Source organism: Protopterus annectens, chromosome 1.part0 (genome assembly GCF_019279795.1).
Source record: "Protopterus annectens isolate FY-2018-M chromosome 1.part0, PAN1.0, whole genome shotgun sequence".
NCBI classification, from domain to species: Eukaryota; Metazoa; Chordata; order Ceratodontiformes; family Protopteridae; genus Protopterus; species Protopterus annectens.
Genome location: NC_056725.1, coordinates 461,778,421 through 461,797,159, shown reverse-complemented (window position 1 = coordinate 461,797,159; position 18,739 = coordinate 461,778,421). Strand labels below are relative to the sequence as shown.

General features: G+C 36.4%; 1 protein-coding gene across 1 annotated transcript in view; it reads left to right on the top strand.

The window, feature by feature from the left end:
* Window positions 1-18,739, top strand: part of LOC122792885 (extracellular matrix protein 2-like) — a 698,737-nt gene that overhangs the window by 541,224 nt on the left and 138,774 nt on the right. The window lies entirely within an intron of this gene.

Sequence of the window (18,739 nt, the reverse complement as noted above, 5' to 3'; positions counted from 1 at the left end):
CAGTATGCAGGTGCTGCACACCTGAGATGCCATTCATCAGATGAGACATTAGACAGATGTCACATCTGCTTGAACTGGTAGTTCATAAGATGGATGCCAAACATCCCATGGCACTTAGAAGAATAATTGGGCTTTCAGTGTATATGTTTTATGGAAACAATATTTCAAATGCACCATATAAAATAATAGCAAAAATAAACAACTAAAAGAAAAAGCCTCTCCCTCAAAATAAATGAATACTAAAACTGAATTAAAATCTTTACATGTAATAAAATGAAAAAGTAAAAGTTACACCCGTGTAATAGCAATAATCTAATGCCTCGGTCACCTAACAGGATCTTTCATAAGTTTCCTGTATTCTTCCTTCATACTGTTGGAGAAGCTCACCACATCTTCCCACCAAAATACAATATTAAGATGCTAGTGTCCTGAAGTGTAGCTGGCTCAACCAGCATTCTGTGCCATCACCACAACTGGCATCCCAGCCCCTCAGCTCTACGTTAAGAGCAAAACAAAACAAAACAATCTGCTTCTTCTACTGGCACAGGTTTCAATTCCTGTTTCTGCACACTGTTCCTTTCCCTCCTTCCTGTCTTTTTATTTTATACTTTGAATGATGTGCAATGCTGAAGAGGTTTTAGTTACAAAAGAAGCAACACTTCTTTCACTTTTAAACTTTTAAACAATGTAGCAGGCAGTTGCTACAGTTCAGACAGCACACAAAACACTTTTAAAAGGTTGGTGTTGCACTAAAGAGGATTGGGAATTGGGATGAGGATCAGATGGCTGATCGTGCCCCCTAACACTTTGCACCCGGGGGAGTTGCCCTAGCTATGCTACTGCAAACATCACCTTATCCAACTGATCATCTAAACCTCTACTGTCCTAGTACTGTACTTGCTGTATATTTCATCTCTTTTGTGATATGTCTTAAACCTGAGACATTCAAAATGTCAGTCAGTCATTTCCAGAAACAAGCTAACTTGAGTAAGAAAATACTAACCTGAGTACAAAAATGTTTCTAAGGCACCTTCCACAGCCTGAGAACACTCTGCTAAATCTGCTAAATATTTATTTTCTTCCTTGTGCTTCAGAATTTGTTTCACTGAATGCATCAGATGTACCTTTCATTAACACAAGTTCCATACGTCAGCATATCTTTTTATCGATTCTTGCTTCTTTATGAGTGCCTATCACAGGTGACTGCCATTACCTGTCATGTGTTCTTGTCATACCCTCCTAAATCTGTTCTAAAACAATTGTTCACAAACACCATAGACATTGTTATATCTCTGTTAGACACATGTAGCCTGTAAATGCCTGACCACTGATGTCCTAGCCTACATATACCCCTTAAAATAATCCAGGGTATCAAAACTTGTCAGATATATTTGGAAACCATTGCTAGGTTAAACATGCCCCCTGGGGTCATTAGCCTGGTAATCATTTATAAACAAACCTGTCCTGTCCAAATCTTTCTCGCTTTTCATTTCTCATTCCCTGATTTTTTTAAAAGCCTTTCCCAGATACTTTGACAGTCCTGGATAAAATCCTTTTTATAACTACCCCTTAATCATTCACAAATACCCTTTTTCAACCACTCTGTATTTTCACTAACAAGCATAGTTCCCTGTTTTAGCAGCAGAGTACAATAGACTAAATACAAGAAAGAAAAAAACATAATTATTTCTGTACAAAGAGCACTAGAGACTGAACATGGGTGATAAACCTGAGTGATCCTCATTGTCATCGGTACTGGAGTCCCAAGTATTCATTTACCACTGAGATAGGAGATGAAATGTGTTGCCACCACTCTCTTCACAAAACCATTAGTTATTTAATAGTCTTTATTGTATGTTCCTGATATAAATGATAAAAAGCCTTTTCTAAATCCATGATCAGAACTTCTTACCCCCTGCCCTTACCTGAAATTTTTAAACACTCTCACTCACGTTATTCATCTTCACGTTTCTTCTGTCTTTTCATCCAGCGGTGGTCTCACAGCCAGATTAAACAATTTTTAATTGCAATATTTCAACTAGTATCCTTTAGACTGTATTAAAAACAAATACTATCATTTCTCTGCTTCCCTTCTTATTTTACTTCTTCTGTACAAATGTAAATGCTCTTGTATATAACTCACTTGCTGTGGACCTGTTTTAAGGAGCATATTAATCCGTGATGATAATTTAAATTAATTCATCAGGACAAAAGCCATGAGACTGAACATTTTGCACAGTGAAGCACCTCTGTATCGAACTGTGGAGCTGTGTATCAAATAATGGTATTACCACATAATGAATCCCAGTCAGAAGATCAACTCAACAGAAAGTCGAACTTCATTTGGTCGAGACCATATGATTGATTTTCTGAAAAGTCGAACCACAGAAAACAAAAATCTATGTTTTTACAAGGGGGCAAGCCCCTCTGGTGCCCCCCACACCCCTGCATGTTATATATACCAACTCCGAGATCACACTACAATAGGGAAAAGAGTAAATTCTCCATTCCCCACTGTACCACGATCTCCATTCAAAAGCTTTGACATTTCTGGAAGTTGATCATATGGTCCCCATCATATGACCTTCAACATTTCTGAAAGTTGATCATATGGTCCCCATCATATGACCTTTGACTTTCTGTTGATCCGGTCATCTGAATGGGACCCCAAATAACACATTTGTTGGAGTTTACTGATTTTTCTGTGGTGGGGTACTGACCAGGCAGCTTCAGTTAGCATATGTAAGTAAGAGTGTGAGAGGGACAGGGAAGGCATAGCCCACCAGCAAAAGATGCTGGTTTATATGCTTATTCTACTTTGTTAAGTGCTCTGTGTTGTTTATTCTACTTTGTGTGTGTGTGTGTGTGTGTGTGTGTGTGTGTGTGTGTGTGTTGGTCAATTTCAAAGTCTGTTGGCGTTCAGATATTATTTTTTCATGTGGTATAGACTTGATAAGCTTGACTTCATTTAAGGAGCGTAAATGCTGTTTTCTCAACATTTCCATAACAACATTGCAGAAAACTTACATTTCTTTTTTCATTTTTTTAAACTGTAGTATACAGTGAATTTTCTTCTTTTTTTAAACACCTTTACTGAATTATCATTTGTGACATAGACAAATTTACATTTATACAAAAGTAATCAAACTGGGTTAACAAATTAACATTAACAAACATTATACTTCACAGATATTGCTATATATCATATAACCTAAGCAACATTACATAAATTATTCAATTACTTCCCCCTTTTTTTGAACAAAAAACATTTTTATTAAACCATCACTTACGACATAAGCAATCATCGATTTATATAAATGAAAACAAACCACACTGACACAGTCCTAGTTGCAAGCATTTTACATCACAAACCTTAGTGACATACTCCTAGTTGCAAATATTATACATCACTTACAATCTACCCAATTATATTCAGTCAAGCATTACATAGCTAATTTAAGTCCTGCCTTGTTTTAAACCTTATTCCTTCCCTGTATGTATTGTTCCCACAATTCCCATTTATTCTTATTTAGTTTGCTCCTACCCTTTTCTAAAGAATTCAATTCCAGTTGTTTTATCTGTGTTACTATATTCACTACTTCTAATATAGTTGGTTTAGATTTTTATTTCCATTTTCTAGTAATCCACCCACCCAGCATCTCCGACAGTGCATCCCGCAGGGAATCCTTAAAGTCCGTTACCATTTAGAGTTTCCTATTATTCCACAGAAAATATGTTCCCAATACCTCTTTCTTCCCTGTCACACCTCCAACATTTTCTGTCTACCTAAGGAAAAATTCTTTGGACTCTACTTGGGGTATAAAAATATCTATGTAAACATTTCTAAGCAAAAATCCTAAATCTTCTAGATTTTGTTGCATATTTGGGAGACATACATATATGTGAACTGCTTATCCAATCTCTCTTCACAATCCTTTCTAACCTCCTCTAATCGATTCTTACAGTTATCATGCAATATTTTATATGGTCTAATAATTATTCCTTTTTAATGGCAGCTTCTGTTCTAGATTCTACTAAAAACTCTACCAGTGCTGGTCTTTTATTTAGGACCCCAGCCCTATTTCTTTATACAGTGATATCAATCCTTGATAGCAAAGGCAATCACTAACATGCAGTCCAAATAAATTCTTGGCCCTTCCCATTGTTTTACTTTTCCCTCTCTAATTATTTGCTCCCAGTACCTTGGTTCCTTTGCCAGTTTTCTCCAATAAATTCCAGCCCCCTCTTGCTTTTTGTCTGTATCCCTAATGGCAGTCATCCCTATCGGCACATTTCTGTGTTGGCTCAGTTCTTAGAATACTTTCTGCTACTTTATGGGTATAATATTCTGTATGATTATTGCTGTTCTCATTAAAGGACTGCATCCAAAATCCCAGTCTCTCCTTGTTTCTTGAACCCCCCCCCCCATGTTTCAACATCATCCCTTTCCATTTTGAATTACTGGATTCTGCTGTTACTCAATCTTCCCTGTTCTACTGGAAGCTTATCCCACTTGACTCTTGCCATCTTCCCCTCCCAGATAATGTCCTTCAGCTGTTTATTAATTGCTATCCACATCATCTCCTCTGGTTGATAAAAATATGCCTGATTTGTGCTAATCATTTTTAGAAACAAACCTTCTTGCCTAGATGAACTCTTCCTGCTCTTCATTTTCAAATCTGCCTCCATTTCTAACTTGACATTTGTTATCCAATAATTTTCTATCAAATTCTGCCAGAAAATTGATGTTAATCTCCTTCTACCCATCATCCCAGTTCTGGTCTTCTCAAGCTCCTATAACCGTGATTCGGTACAGTTTGTGAATAGGTTTTAACTCTTAGACACCGTTACCATTTAGAGTTTCCTATTATGGTGCTCTATGGCTTTTATGCAATCAGACAAAAGACAGACAAGACAGTCAATACCTCCATAGTCCCTTGCACCAAACAATGCTATTCATCTATCATTTAATTTTACCTTCATTCTGTCCTGCATTTACTGACAAATTTATGATGATTGACTAATGTTGATATGGCCATTGTCACATGCATATATTCACAACCATACACTAAGCTGCACCTGTCTATTTTTCTGACACACAGCCTAACATTCTATGGGTACTATTCATAAGCAATGCACACCTTGTAGCAGGGGCAGGTATGCCATAGAACAACAAACAAAATCCCTGGGCAATTCATAGAAATCTTTACACAATGTGGTAAGAAACTGTATATGGTCTTACTCCATTGGCCAAGACATAGCACTCCATAGAACTGTGTTACTCCCCAACTTTGCTTTTTCTTGCATCCTTTCAACATAGTCCAGATGGGGCAGGCTGCAGCGTAATAACAGTAGAAAAAAATAACAGAAGTAAGCCATTTTTCTAGATGTCCTTAGGCGCATTTTAGAATTTTTTTCTACTTTTTTGATACAGTGATATGAACAAAAATCCTAACTAAGGAAAGAAATGCTGTTTTACTCTTTAACTTCTCCAAGAAGGCAACAAATGATTGTAAAGCTGCATAACTTATATGGAGGAATGGCACCTGCCTCCCTGCCCTCTCAAAAATATTCTTCTGTGTATCCCATTATTATTAGACTAAATAGACTAGATTGGTATGAAGGCATAAATGACCAGTTATATATTTCAAGTAGCTGTTACTAAACATATATATGTACAACATGTCTCCTCACCCCTACTTCAAAAGGCAGTCATCTTCTATGTACCATTCTGATATCATACTGGGTCAAAACAGAAAGCATACCTTTCAAAGTCTTAGCACAAGAAATCTGGACAAAGCCTGGCATAATGGGTGGACAAAGGCCCAAAATAAATAAAAACAAAAAAGCCAATGCACCACGTCTCCTCAGCTACAAATCACGAACTTGGATGGTACAAAACAATTTATACTTTAATGGTAAAATAAACAGTGTGTTAGCACTTTCATTTAAATCTCTGTTAGACTTCCTCAGACATTTAAAATGTGTTACATCACTTCCTTTTATATTGCCACTTTGTTTTCCATTGGACTCTCATTATAATAAATTAACATAACTTAACATATATGTAGTGAATATCAAACCAAAACATAAATAATCACATTGAGTTTTCTAACCATTTCATATCAACCTAATATGTGGATTTGCTCACAAATAACTTAAAATTGTCACAAAATGTATATATATATATATATATATATATATATATATATATATATATATATATATATAAAATACCTATATTTAAAATTTAAAAATGTTTAAAATGTCATAAAAAATTCTACATTTAAGAAACTATATATTTATATTATATCTAACAATATAATTCATAAATATTAGACAAGGACAATGTAAATGGTTACTAATGAAGGAACAATTGTAATAGCATGCAAAAATAACAACTTAAAAAATGCATGTCATTAACTGATTTTCTTTCTTTGTAGTGCTTTTAGTTTTAATACCAGTGCTATGGACATGCATTCATTAATTCCTGACTATTTATCAGCTTGAACTCTGATTTGCCATTTTAGTTCTTTAAGTTCTAGATATGCCCCCCATGGTTCCTTTTCCACAATGTTCACATGGTCTATAGCCATAAAGGAAAATTGATGGCTAGTAAACTCACTGACATGCTTTGCTAAAGCATTGTTTAAGTTGATTCTCTTTATGGCATATTCGTGTTCATATATTCTTTGAGCGAGACGCCGCTCATTTTTTCCAATATAAAATACTGGAAGTGAATTACAGACCGCTAAATAGACCACTACTTTTGAATTACAAGTGTATTTACTCTTTACAAAATATTTGATATTTCTTAAATAAAAACTATCTGCAATGTTAATTTTGTGACACCAATGACATGCCCCACATCTTGACATACCCAAATTTGTTTGGATGGGTCTGTACATAACTGGTTTGAATATCTCTTTAAAACTCTTTCCTTTTCGATACACAATTTTGGGTTTCACATTCATGTGGGTTCTAATGTGGGGGTCTTCTGTTAAAATGGGCCAGTTTTTCATAAATACATCCTACTTGCCTTATGATCCTGAGAAAAGGTAATCACCAACACTTTAGAAAAGACAGACTCTATCTGTACTACATTATGTTGTTCCTGTTGTGCAAAGTGTGTGTCACAGTGTCTTGGACTTAAAAAGTTACAGCTAGTGTTAGCTTGATCAAAGATGGGCTTAAAATGCCCATTCAACCTTTTCACAACTACTTCCTGAATTAATGCATCTACCAAGGTACTAGGGTATTCCCTGGTGATAAACATATCATGCAACGTGACACATTCGTCCAAAAACTCATGATGTGTTGTTACCATCCATGCTGCCCTAACCAGTTGCCCTTTGACAACAGATCTTTTCTGGTGCTCTGGGTGGGAACTACTATAATGCAAGAAGCAATTAGAACAGGTGTCCTTCCTATAAATCACAGCTTTGTACATTTCGTTGACTCTGTCCTTTTATAAATGGACATCCAGGTAATTCATATACTCCACATTAACATCCCAAATGAACTGTACAAAATCAGTAGTCCCATTAATATATGTGAAAAATTAATTCAGTAAATCTTGTGTTCCAGTCCATATGATACTAATATCATCCTGGAATCTGTAGTAAGACTTCAGAAATGTGTTATACTTGGAGTTAAATACAAATTTTTTCTCCCAATATGCCATAACCATATTGGCATATGCCCCCCACATGGTGACCCCATGGCTATGCCTTTCTTCTGTAGATAGTATTTCTTGTTAAATGTAACAAAATTATTGCTCAACACCAGTTCCAACAATTCTATAATAAGATTGTTTGTCTCATGATTAACCTGATGGTGAATGAGCATCTCATTGACCCATTCTAAACCAATAGTTTGTGGAATTACTGTATATAGGTCACAAACACCTATTGTTACTAAAAAGTCAGCTTGGTCAAACTGGACGCTGTTCATGTACTGTAAAAATGACCATGACTCTTTACATATGTGTGGTTCTTTTTTAGTATGTTCTTAAACTCATAATCTATGTATTTGGCACAAGCCAAGGTAATAGAATCCCTACCATCTACTATTGGGCACATGGGAGGGTCTAGGATGCATTTGTGGATTTTAGGGATTCCAAAAAAAAAACAGTATTCTGGGAGTTGTTATGTTCAAGTAATTATATAAGTCTATATCAATTTGTTTTTCCAGGAAGATATCATTGATTTGTTCATAAATTTTTCTGTAAGCTCCATTTAACTCATTAAGTGAAACTTCAGTATAAGTGTCTGTTTTCAATATGTTAAGTTTAGTATCATATATGTGTTGACTCATGATAACTACCCCTCCACCTTCATCAGGTTTCATAATTCTTACATTCTCCCTCCTCAGTGTTTTCACAATATTTTGTTCTGCATCATTCAAGTTTGATGTGTAATTTTGCCTCTTACTAACTTGGTTCAAACACTTCAACTCAGTTTCACACATCTTTTCATATGTGATTAATCTGGGATGCAAGGGAGGGTTGTATATTCTACTAATACTGTATTTAGTTGTTCTGTTAACTATATTATCTTGATATAATAAACTAAAATTCAGCTTCCTTAGGAATATTTTTAAATCAATAATGGTGTTGGTAAAATCAAAGGGACATGTTGGTACAAACGTTGCACCTTTGGCTAATATATCAGCAACATGTTGATCTACATACATATCTGAAAAGTTATACACCTTAAAATCACCTTTCGTATTGTTAACAATCACATTATTATGAATACTTTGCTGTTTGTTATAATGTGCACCAGGGGTTTGTAGTTCAAATGTTAAACAGGGGCCAAGTACATCTCCATTGCCATTGTTCAAGTTCTCCAATATTTGTTTTTCGGCTTGGCCCCTTGAAACCCCGCTGGTTGATTGTACATATTTTGATGGTTATTTCTGTTTTTTAATCTTTCTTACCTCCTAAGCTCAGGGAACTCTTTGGGCCCAAAAGGCCCAAAATAAGGACAGATTTTAAATATTGCTGTTTTAAACTTAGAAAGTTGATAAAATAACAGGATTTGTGTTAGTATGCATTTTCTGAAGGATATGAAGTTTGAAACTCAAATACATGCCAATTATTTAGTGACTTTAATCCTTAGATTATATCAGTGACCTGTCAAAAAGAAACAGTTTTTATGAGGAATAAACCAAAAATATGAGGCAAAAATCTGGACATTCTGCAAAAATCTGTACAGCTGAGAGGTATGACTGAAAGACAAAAGGGTACAGTAACATATTTCAACCTGTTGCAGTCAGACATAACAGCATGTCTCCTTATGTCAATTCTTCAAAATAATCACCTGCATATGTATCTAATGTCTGATTGGCAAGAAAGTGTAAAAAATGACAAGCATAGTAATGCAGTTTAAACTTGCTGGTCCAAAGCAACTCACTACCATTAGACAAGCTATAGTAACCTTCTACGCACATCACTGAGGTTTGTCAGGAAAGTTAATAAAATAAGTGACTACACCGTCCAGAGAACTCACACAAGCTATAACAACATTCAGTGAACACCTCTGAGATTAGAATGTAAGGAACAGTCAAGGTGTAATGACAACACTGTCCACAGCCCCTCTCTCACAAGATATATTGACCTTCTATGCAACCCTCTGAACAGGGCTAAGTTTTCATTAAACGAGGTTCAGTTATTAAGCCTATGTTAAAATCCACTTTTACAGCCTTCCATCAGTGTACCAGAAGCACTGTGAGTCTGTGATGCCTTTTATGCTTTATTTTAAAAGATAATGACTTCTTAACTTTTTTACTTCTACCCAGAAGAGAGTTATGTATGTGCTCTGCAACATTGTGTGCATACACAGATAAAAGTAAGTAATATTTTTTTTACATAAACACATGCGCGCGCGCACACACACACACACACACACACACACACACACACACACACACACACACACACACACACAAACACACACACACTCATAAACTCTACCCTTAAAAGTCAAGATTATCACACAAGCTGTACTGATTTTTCACACAAGTACACACATACTGATATTGGCTCTGACAAGCCAGGTTTATCACAGGATGCACATAGATATGCACACATGCACATTCTTTGGGTTGCTGGAAAAAACAATTTATTTTTTATTTTTTATTTTACATTTGTTAACCGGGGGTGACTGACTGAGCCGAAAAGGCCCTTTTTCAGCAGAGGCCCGGGGAGAAAAGCTCCACAAAGAAAAATTACAGACACTACAGACACATTTAGTTATTTAGACATGATCAGTATACACACAAATTACAGGAGACATGTTTTACAGTGGTATGTGGCACATAAACAGTTAAAGTGGAGAGAACAAACAAAAAAATATTAATTTAAAAAATAAAGGTAATTAATAGATTTGTGATGTACAGCTGAAATTTGGAACATTGGTAGAATACATACATAGTACACAGGTACAGTACATACATTGTAGATTAGCCAGTGTTTGTGAGTAAAATTGAAAACTATTATCAAGTGCTCTAGATTTTGTATGTATGTGTTATCCGCTTTTACTAGCCTGGGGAGCAATCATGGCACTGCCAACTTTCCTTGAGATGTTGCCTGATGAGGTCTTTAAAGGAGGCTTTAGATGATGTGTTTTGAATGCTTGTAGGGACAGAGTTCCATTTTCTAGCCACTGAACTACTATATAGTGCATCTCCAAAGCTATTGTAGCTGTTGGTGACTTCTAGTAGTAGTTTGCTTGATGATCTAAGAGGCCTTTTGACTGAGTGATGTTGTACTAGGTTTTTGAGGGCAGGACACTTATTGGGGAGGTAACAGATAGAATGACAGAGGCAGAGCTGATTGTAGGTTAGGATGTTGGGCAGTTCAAGCCAGTGGAGCTGTCTCAAAGCAGTACAGTGATGAGTTCTATATGAGCAATTTGCAGCAAAGCGGGCAATTCTGTTATAGCAGGCTTCCATTTTGCTTAGTTCAGTTTTGTTGAGATTAGTCAGAATGGGAGATGCATAGAGTAGGATGGATAGAAGTTGGGAGCGAGCAATGGCTGATCTTGTGTTGTTGGTAAGAAATGCTTTGCTACGGTAGAGCGACCCCAGTTTGGCATGTACTTTTTTAATAGTTAAGTTGAGATGACTATCAAATTTTAGGTGGGAGTCTATGGTTATTCCCAATAGCTTAGCCTGTGCCACTGGAGCAATTGGAGTAGCATTAATGGAGTAGATAGTGAATTGACTGTTAGTGTTTTTGTTAGAACTGGTTATAATCATAAGGTGAGTTTTCTTTGGATTGAGGATAAGTTGGGCTTTGGTAAGGTAGTTTTCAACGTCAGAGAATGCTAGTTGAGTTGTTTGCAGGAGGATGGGAATGTTTTGTGCAGCACAGATTAAGGTAGTGTCATCTGCATACTGAATTATAGATGCATGCTGTGTGGAGGTATGGAGGTCATTTGTGAAGACTGTGAATAGTAGTGGTCCTAAGATAGAACCCTGTGGGACTCTTATAGTTATGGGCAGCTGAGGAGAGAGAGAATTTTCCCATTTCACAGCTTGGTACCTGTCAGTTAAGTAGCTTTGGAACCAGGTAAGAGTGGAATTTGATAGATGATATTGGTTTAGTTTGTTTAGCAGGATTTGGTGTGAGACTGTGTCAAATGCTTTGGACATATCCAAAAAAAGAGTTGACACTTGTAGGCCTTCATTTTTGAGATGGTCTACTGTGTCTGTGAAGCAGAGGAGGGCTGTAGTGGCACTATGGGCAGGTCTGAAACCATGCTGAGTAGGTGACAGGATGTTGCTGTCTAGGAGATAGTTTAGCATCTGGGTATGGATGCATTTTTCTAGGATTTTGGCCAGGGGGGAGAGTAAAGCAATGGGTTTGTAATTATTAAGTTCAGTGGAGGTCCCGCCTTTATGCATGGGTGTAACATAGGATATTTTCCAGAGTTTAGGCACATAGTTTTCAACAATTGATCTGTTTATGAGAGTGGAGACTGGGATAGCAATAGCATCTGCTGTGAGTTTCAAGAAATAGCTGGGGAGTAGGTCGGCTGCTGTTGATGAGGTTTTTAGTTTGGAGAGCATGCTTTTGATTGAAGTGGTGGAAACTGTTTTGAGGGTAAAGCTTGTATTAGTGTTATTTGTGTTGGGGGGGATAGTGAGGAAGGAACTGTTCTGTGATACTAAGGATAGAACTGAGTTCACAAAGTGGGAGTTGAATTGTGTTTCGATGGAAACTTTAATGTCAGGGGAGGTTGGTTTGGGGGTAGCCTTTTGGGTGGAGTTTAGTAGCTGGTTTACATTTTTCCAAACTTTTTGTGGGTTGTGTTGGTATTTAGTTTGTAATGTTGTGTAGTAGGATTTTTTGTCCAGCCTAATGCATTTTTTTGCATGGTTGCGCAGTTCTTGGTACTTAACTAGGCTTTGTGTTTCTTTGTTTTTTTGATAGTAAAGCCAGGCAGTGTCTCTGGACTTGAGGATTTGTTTGGCTTCTTTACTGAGCCAGGGGTTTGTAGAGGTTCTAACCTTGATTTTGCACAATGGAGCGACAGTGTCTAGGTGTTGTAGAAATGTTTTGTTGAAATGTGCTACAGCCTGGTCAAGTGAGAGGGTTTTTAGGGGGGTCCAGTCACAGTTACAGAATAAAGTGTTGAGGACCTCAGGAGAGAATTTATTTGCATTTCTAGTGGATATATAGTTAGTGGTTTTGCATATGCTTGTTCTACTACGTATAAAGTATATTATGCTGTGGTCACTTAAGGTGTCTGGGAGACTGCCTGTGTGAGGGTACAATGTGGGATTTTTCAGTCAAGGATGGATTCCCTTTTAGATTTTTTATCACATCTAGTTGGAATTTGGACTAGCTGCTGGTAGCCATGGAGATTTATTAGATTACTTGGTGGTTCTGATTATACAGGTGAACCAATCTAGGTTGAAGTCCCCCAGAATAAGGGTTTCTTGTGAGTATGTGGAAGAACACCGGGATAAGAAGTCTTCAAGGCTAGCAGGTGTATTACCAGGTGGAATATAGATCACAATTGTGGTGATGACCTTCTTAGGGTGAAGTTGAAGTTGTGAGATAAGTATGTCCCAATTTTTGGGGGAGGGGTAGGAGTTTGGTAATTGATGGACAGTTAAGTTTGACTTGTACAGTAAGGCAGTTCCACCCCCTTTACGAAGTGGTCTGTCTTGTCGAATGATATTGTAGCCGGTAGGGAGAACTTCTGAGTTAGCTATGTTTTTATTTAGCCAGGTTTCTGTTAAAGCAACTATGTCTGAGGAGTAGTGTGCTATTGTGGCCTGGATTTCAGGTATTTTATTTTTGATACTTCTAATATTAATATTTAGCATTAAAAGATGGTTGGTTTTGCTGCTATTGTTGATTTGCCCAGGGATGAAGAAAGTGGGGGCGTTATGTTCTGACATTTGTGTTGGAGCAGTTTGAGTTGGACAGGATGGATTTGGATCTGGGTTGGGGTGGATATCCCCACTTATGGTGAGCCTGGAGTTAAAATGGTTATACAGATGTTGGAGTTTGGTGAGGAGTGTGAGAAAGTATTGTGTTTTTTTGGAGTAGGAATGAGAGCATATATGTTTAGTCCTGAATTGGTCCGTTATGTAGTTCTTGAATAACTGTGGGCAGATATTATTATAATGCGTGGTGTCTGTATACGAGAGTGCATAATGCAGTGTTGTGCTACTAAGTTTAGGGATATTGCTAGAGTGATAACTTGTGGTGTTGTAAAGAATTATGAGAAGACAGACTAGACTTAGTTGTGTGATAGTCATGGTTATAAAGTTTAAGTTGTTTCTAGGTGGGGGGTCTAAATAGGAATTATAAGGTTGCACTATATGTGGATGAGGAAGTAGTGTGGGTGATGTAAAAAATGCCTAGTGGGAATGAGAGTGATTGGGAATATTTTGTGTGGAGCAAGTTGGTGTGGTATAATGTGATATGACTTGAGGAGCTGTGATTGGTGGATGTGATGTGAGGGTGAGCTGTGGGTGTGGCTGTGATTACTATAAATGAAGAGGTAGTGGGGGTGGGAGGGAATAGGGGGCAGGGCAGGGGAGTGGAGAGAGCCCGTGCGTTAGTGAGGGCGAACGGAGTGGGGCAGAGCCAACCAAGACAAAAGAAAAAGTAAGTATTACTTTACAAATCTGAACACTTTTAAAACAAATTCACATGGATAAACCCACAAAAGTATATAGAGGCTATGCAGACTCAAACACAGAAAAAAAAACTACAACAAAGAAATGAACAAATCAGATCTCTACATTGTAAGATGGCAGTGCTGCTCTTTGCATCAGTGTGCCAATGATTTGGCACTTTTACACACTTCTTGCTCCTGCCAGACCACAAAGATAGCCACACATATGTGCAAGGCTAATACTTGTGGCAGAAAGTGGCAGAAATTACATCCATCTTTCTGCATGTAATACACTGCACCCTCACACAAGTATATGCATAAACCATAGCAATGCTACTTTTACATGAATTTTAGTAAATACATCATTTGACATTATTCCTGCCATGCAAGATGAACTACTGTTTAGCATTATTAAACAACAGCAGGGGTTAGTCACTTGTATTAACAGTTGGCCTCCATTCCCATCAGTTATATCAACTTTATTGTGTACACCTCAGCTAAATAAATAGCAGTCACAATAATAAAGCATTTTATCTTCAGACAAATGCACACTAGTCTAGCAAAGCCAGATCAGTGACTGCTTAAACTGAACAAATGACAACAGGATAAACCACTTTATCCATAGATAGTTCCTACCCCATCCAACAATAAAAGCCATTGTGTGTGTGTACTTCAGATGTATGACTGTGATAAACAAATGATGGCCGTGTAATGAATTTCATTGTTTGTTCCATAAAGTATTCTAAGTTACATCACACAAATCAAGTTAATCCTGCAAAGCAAAAATAAAGATCAATACAGCAGTTAGTCATTTTCCTCCACAGTCAGTCCCAGCAATTGTAAACATTGTGTCTGTGACAATCCCTCATTTCTAATTCTTATAAAATATTTTTTAAAAATTCTTAGATTAAGAATTTATCACAAAACTAAAAATAGATTTGAGGATAAATAGACCAAAATTCAGGGACAGATTATAAAAATTGTTCTTACATACCAAGAGAGTTGATAAAATAACATCCGGGTTTAAATAACATTTATGTTTTGCAGAATAGGAAGGCAGAATCTCAACTATCTGTCATTATTTAGCTACTGCAACCCTCTGAGACTTATCAAAAGGCCACAGATTTTATGACAGACAAAACCAAAAACAGTCAGGGCCATTCTTAGTACCAACCTTACTTTCTTCACAGTCAGAGACAAAGACAAAAATAATGTGTGTGTGTGTGTGTGTGTGTGTGTGTGTGTGTGCGTGTGTGTTGGGGGAGCAAAAAATACATTTTTTAATTATTATTCTAATTCATTTAAAAAGTTAATGGAACAACAGGTTTTACAACAACATGCATTTTCTGAACAGGAAGTAGCAGAAAACTGTAATGCTGGATGTTACTGCCTGGCTGACTAAAAAATTAATGGACCAACCATAGCTCACAACCTCTTCCCTCAAGAATCAGGGACAAATCCAAAAATAACAAGGGACAGTTTTTAAAATATTAGTACTATTAACATGAGAGCCTGGCATGCATCTTCTAAGGTAAAATAAGTCTCTAATTATTTCATTATTTATTAAATGTAATCTATCAGCCTTTCCCCTGAAATCACCAATTCTGTGAAGGATTAGGAGGGACAATGTAAACTATTAGCCAAAATTGCGAAAGCGCTCACTTATCTATATTAAAAGCTTTGGGTTTGTTTTTTACTTTGTTTTACTTGTGTCTACCTCACCTTGGGCGTGTTTGGATAAGAATTTTATTATAATAACTTATATTTAAGTTCATATTTCTGTCATTGTAACTATGCTGTTGCTTCCAGATCATATCATTTTCTGACTAATGCTTCAACTTTTACGTAAACATTTTGGTTTGCTGCACAGCTAAATTATTTGGTCTTACTGCATACCACTGGGCAGGTCCTAAAAAGGTACATGTGGATCAGTGCTCTACTTTGGATAACAGACCTAAACAAAAGTATAAATAAAATAAAGACCAGTACTGTGAATGAAGCTTTAGCCATTTTCAACATGCTACTGCTGAACCTTTGTTGTAAACATGTTCCTGTTCAACATGTTAAAGTGAATAACAATTCACTGGATGAATAAAACATCACACCAACATGTGAAAGGAAAAATAAGAATTTGGATGGTGCATACAACTGTAACAATGAAACAACTTTGCATAAATAGAAACAAATAAGAAATCAACACCAAATACACATAAGAAATGTTCAGTGTTAAACAAGCCTACTGTAACAACCTTTAGGTTAACAATTTAAATAACCCTAAGGATTTCTGTGAACTCCACAAGCTTGGAAAGACAGACAACATTAATGAGAGCCCTTTGGACCTGATGTCACACACAGACACAGCAAATAAATTCTCTAGATATTTTCCCTCCAGAGTCACACAGCAATGTACCAAAAACACTTCCAAAACAACCATGGATGCCATTGCAGCAAGTAATACCCCACTTTGATTCCATTTGGTTAGCATAAATAATGTCAGTAAGCTACTAGGGATGTTAAAATGGCATAACTCTGTGAAATGACTCCCTTTTTCCATCATAGCTCAAGTAAGTTATGAGTTATGCTACTCAACCATTAATCAACATAACAAAAATCTACAAGAAGGTTTCTTTATAGCGCATTGAAGCAAACAAAATTAATACAGCTTCTCAAAAGCGATGATCCCCGTAAAGTAAAAATTAATAGACTAGCATCCTAATCCACTCCCTAAAAACTTGAAAGTATTGTTTGCAATCAACTTATAGCCTTCCTGAATAACAATAACTTGATAACACCAGCTCAACATGGATTTAGAGCTGAATACTACATCTGAAACTCCTTAAACATTTAATAAATATCTGTCGCATTGAAAAGCCCACAGCTGCCATTTTCCTTTGCCTTTCTAAAGTTTGATATCATCACTCACCAACTACTAACTGACAAACTCATCATACTAGGCTAATGTCTGTGTACAAGCAAAACACAAGCAGTTAGCAAAATACTCTATTTCTTACACAACTAATGCCGGAGTCCTTAAGAGATCTATACTTGAATGTCTGCCTTACAATTACTATGCTACTGCACACAGATGGCATTCCACTAATAATACACTATGCAGATGATTCAATGCCATGTCTGGGTTTACACACCTTACAGAGCTTACAGTGAGCCCTTCAACAACCCTTTATCAATATCCAAGACTATATCAACCAAAATAAATCTGTTCTCAATGAAAACATACTGACTTCGCCATCAAGGGAAAAACAGAGCTCTCTTTCTGTCTTGCCACAAGATAAAAAATAGTAGTAATAATAATAATAATAATAATAATGATGACAATGGCTCTTCTACCTTTCATTATATGGCATAATTGCCATGAGCAACCTTAGAAAAATTAACCTGATCACTTCAACTTAGAGCAGATTTTTAGATTTGCAAGAAATGCAACCCTCCCTTTCCCGCCTATATACCACCTTAAACAGACTTAGCATAATATCCCTCAGATACAAATTCATATAAAACAAATTCAGGTATACACAACTCACATTTACATGCAAGAAACTGTAGGTACATACCATCTAGGCCTTAATACTACCCTAACTTAATATTTCCCTGAAAGTAACCTTAGGTTCTCTAATCAGTAACTACGTGCCATAAACATCAAAAGTAATAGGTTTGAAGACTGTGCTCCTAGCTCCTATTGTTTCACAATTCTAGAATGCACTACACTACATATTAAAACACACACAACCATAAATAATTTAAAATACTGTGCAAATTTCATTTTTAAGTACCTAACATTTGCAGCTCATGCATAACAAAGAAATCCCTATATGAAGCCAATATTATTTGATTTCTCAAAGAACTCCTGCTGTCACCTATATATATATATATATATATATATATATATATATATATATATATATATATATATATATATATATATTTTTAATACACGACTTTGCAAACTTAGTACAGATTGGCAATTGCATTCCTTACAATATTGCGCTAACTGGATATATGACAATTGTTTAACTGATTTGTATTGTATTATACACACAGACACACATGCACCTATGTGCGTGTGTGTGTGTGTGTGTGTGTGTGTGTGTGTGTGTGAGTGTGACACACAGACACACACATACATAGTTTTAGCTACTACAACTGCCATTATGTATAAAAATTCCATCATCTTTATTTTACTTTTTGCTCCTGCAGCTACTTAAACACATATTCTGTATCATTTTTTTTTGGGAGGGGGGCACTTTCCCCATGGTCTGTTCTGGAAGTTAACCAGCAGAATTAAACCTGCAAACAAAACAGGAAAACTAACCAGTGTATAAAAAATAATTTTTCACTGATTATCAAATTCTCTATAAATGCAAGCATGTTAAAATTAAACAGTGATAATTGTTTTGGGTACATCTGTTTGTTAAAGTGAGAAAGCATCCCCAAATCTATACTTTATCTTTAAGGACATGTTTGCTGTTTTCCCCTGTAGTTATATAATGGAGTCACAGACAATGTATATGACTTTCTGAAACAGCAACATTCTTGCCAATTGAAGCTGAAAACTGCTCCATGGGAAATATTCCTTATGA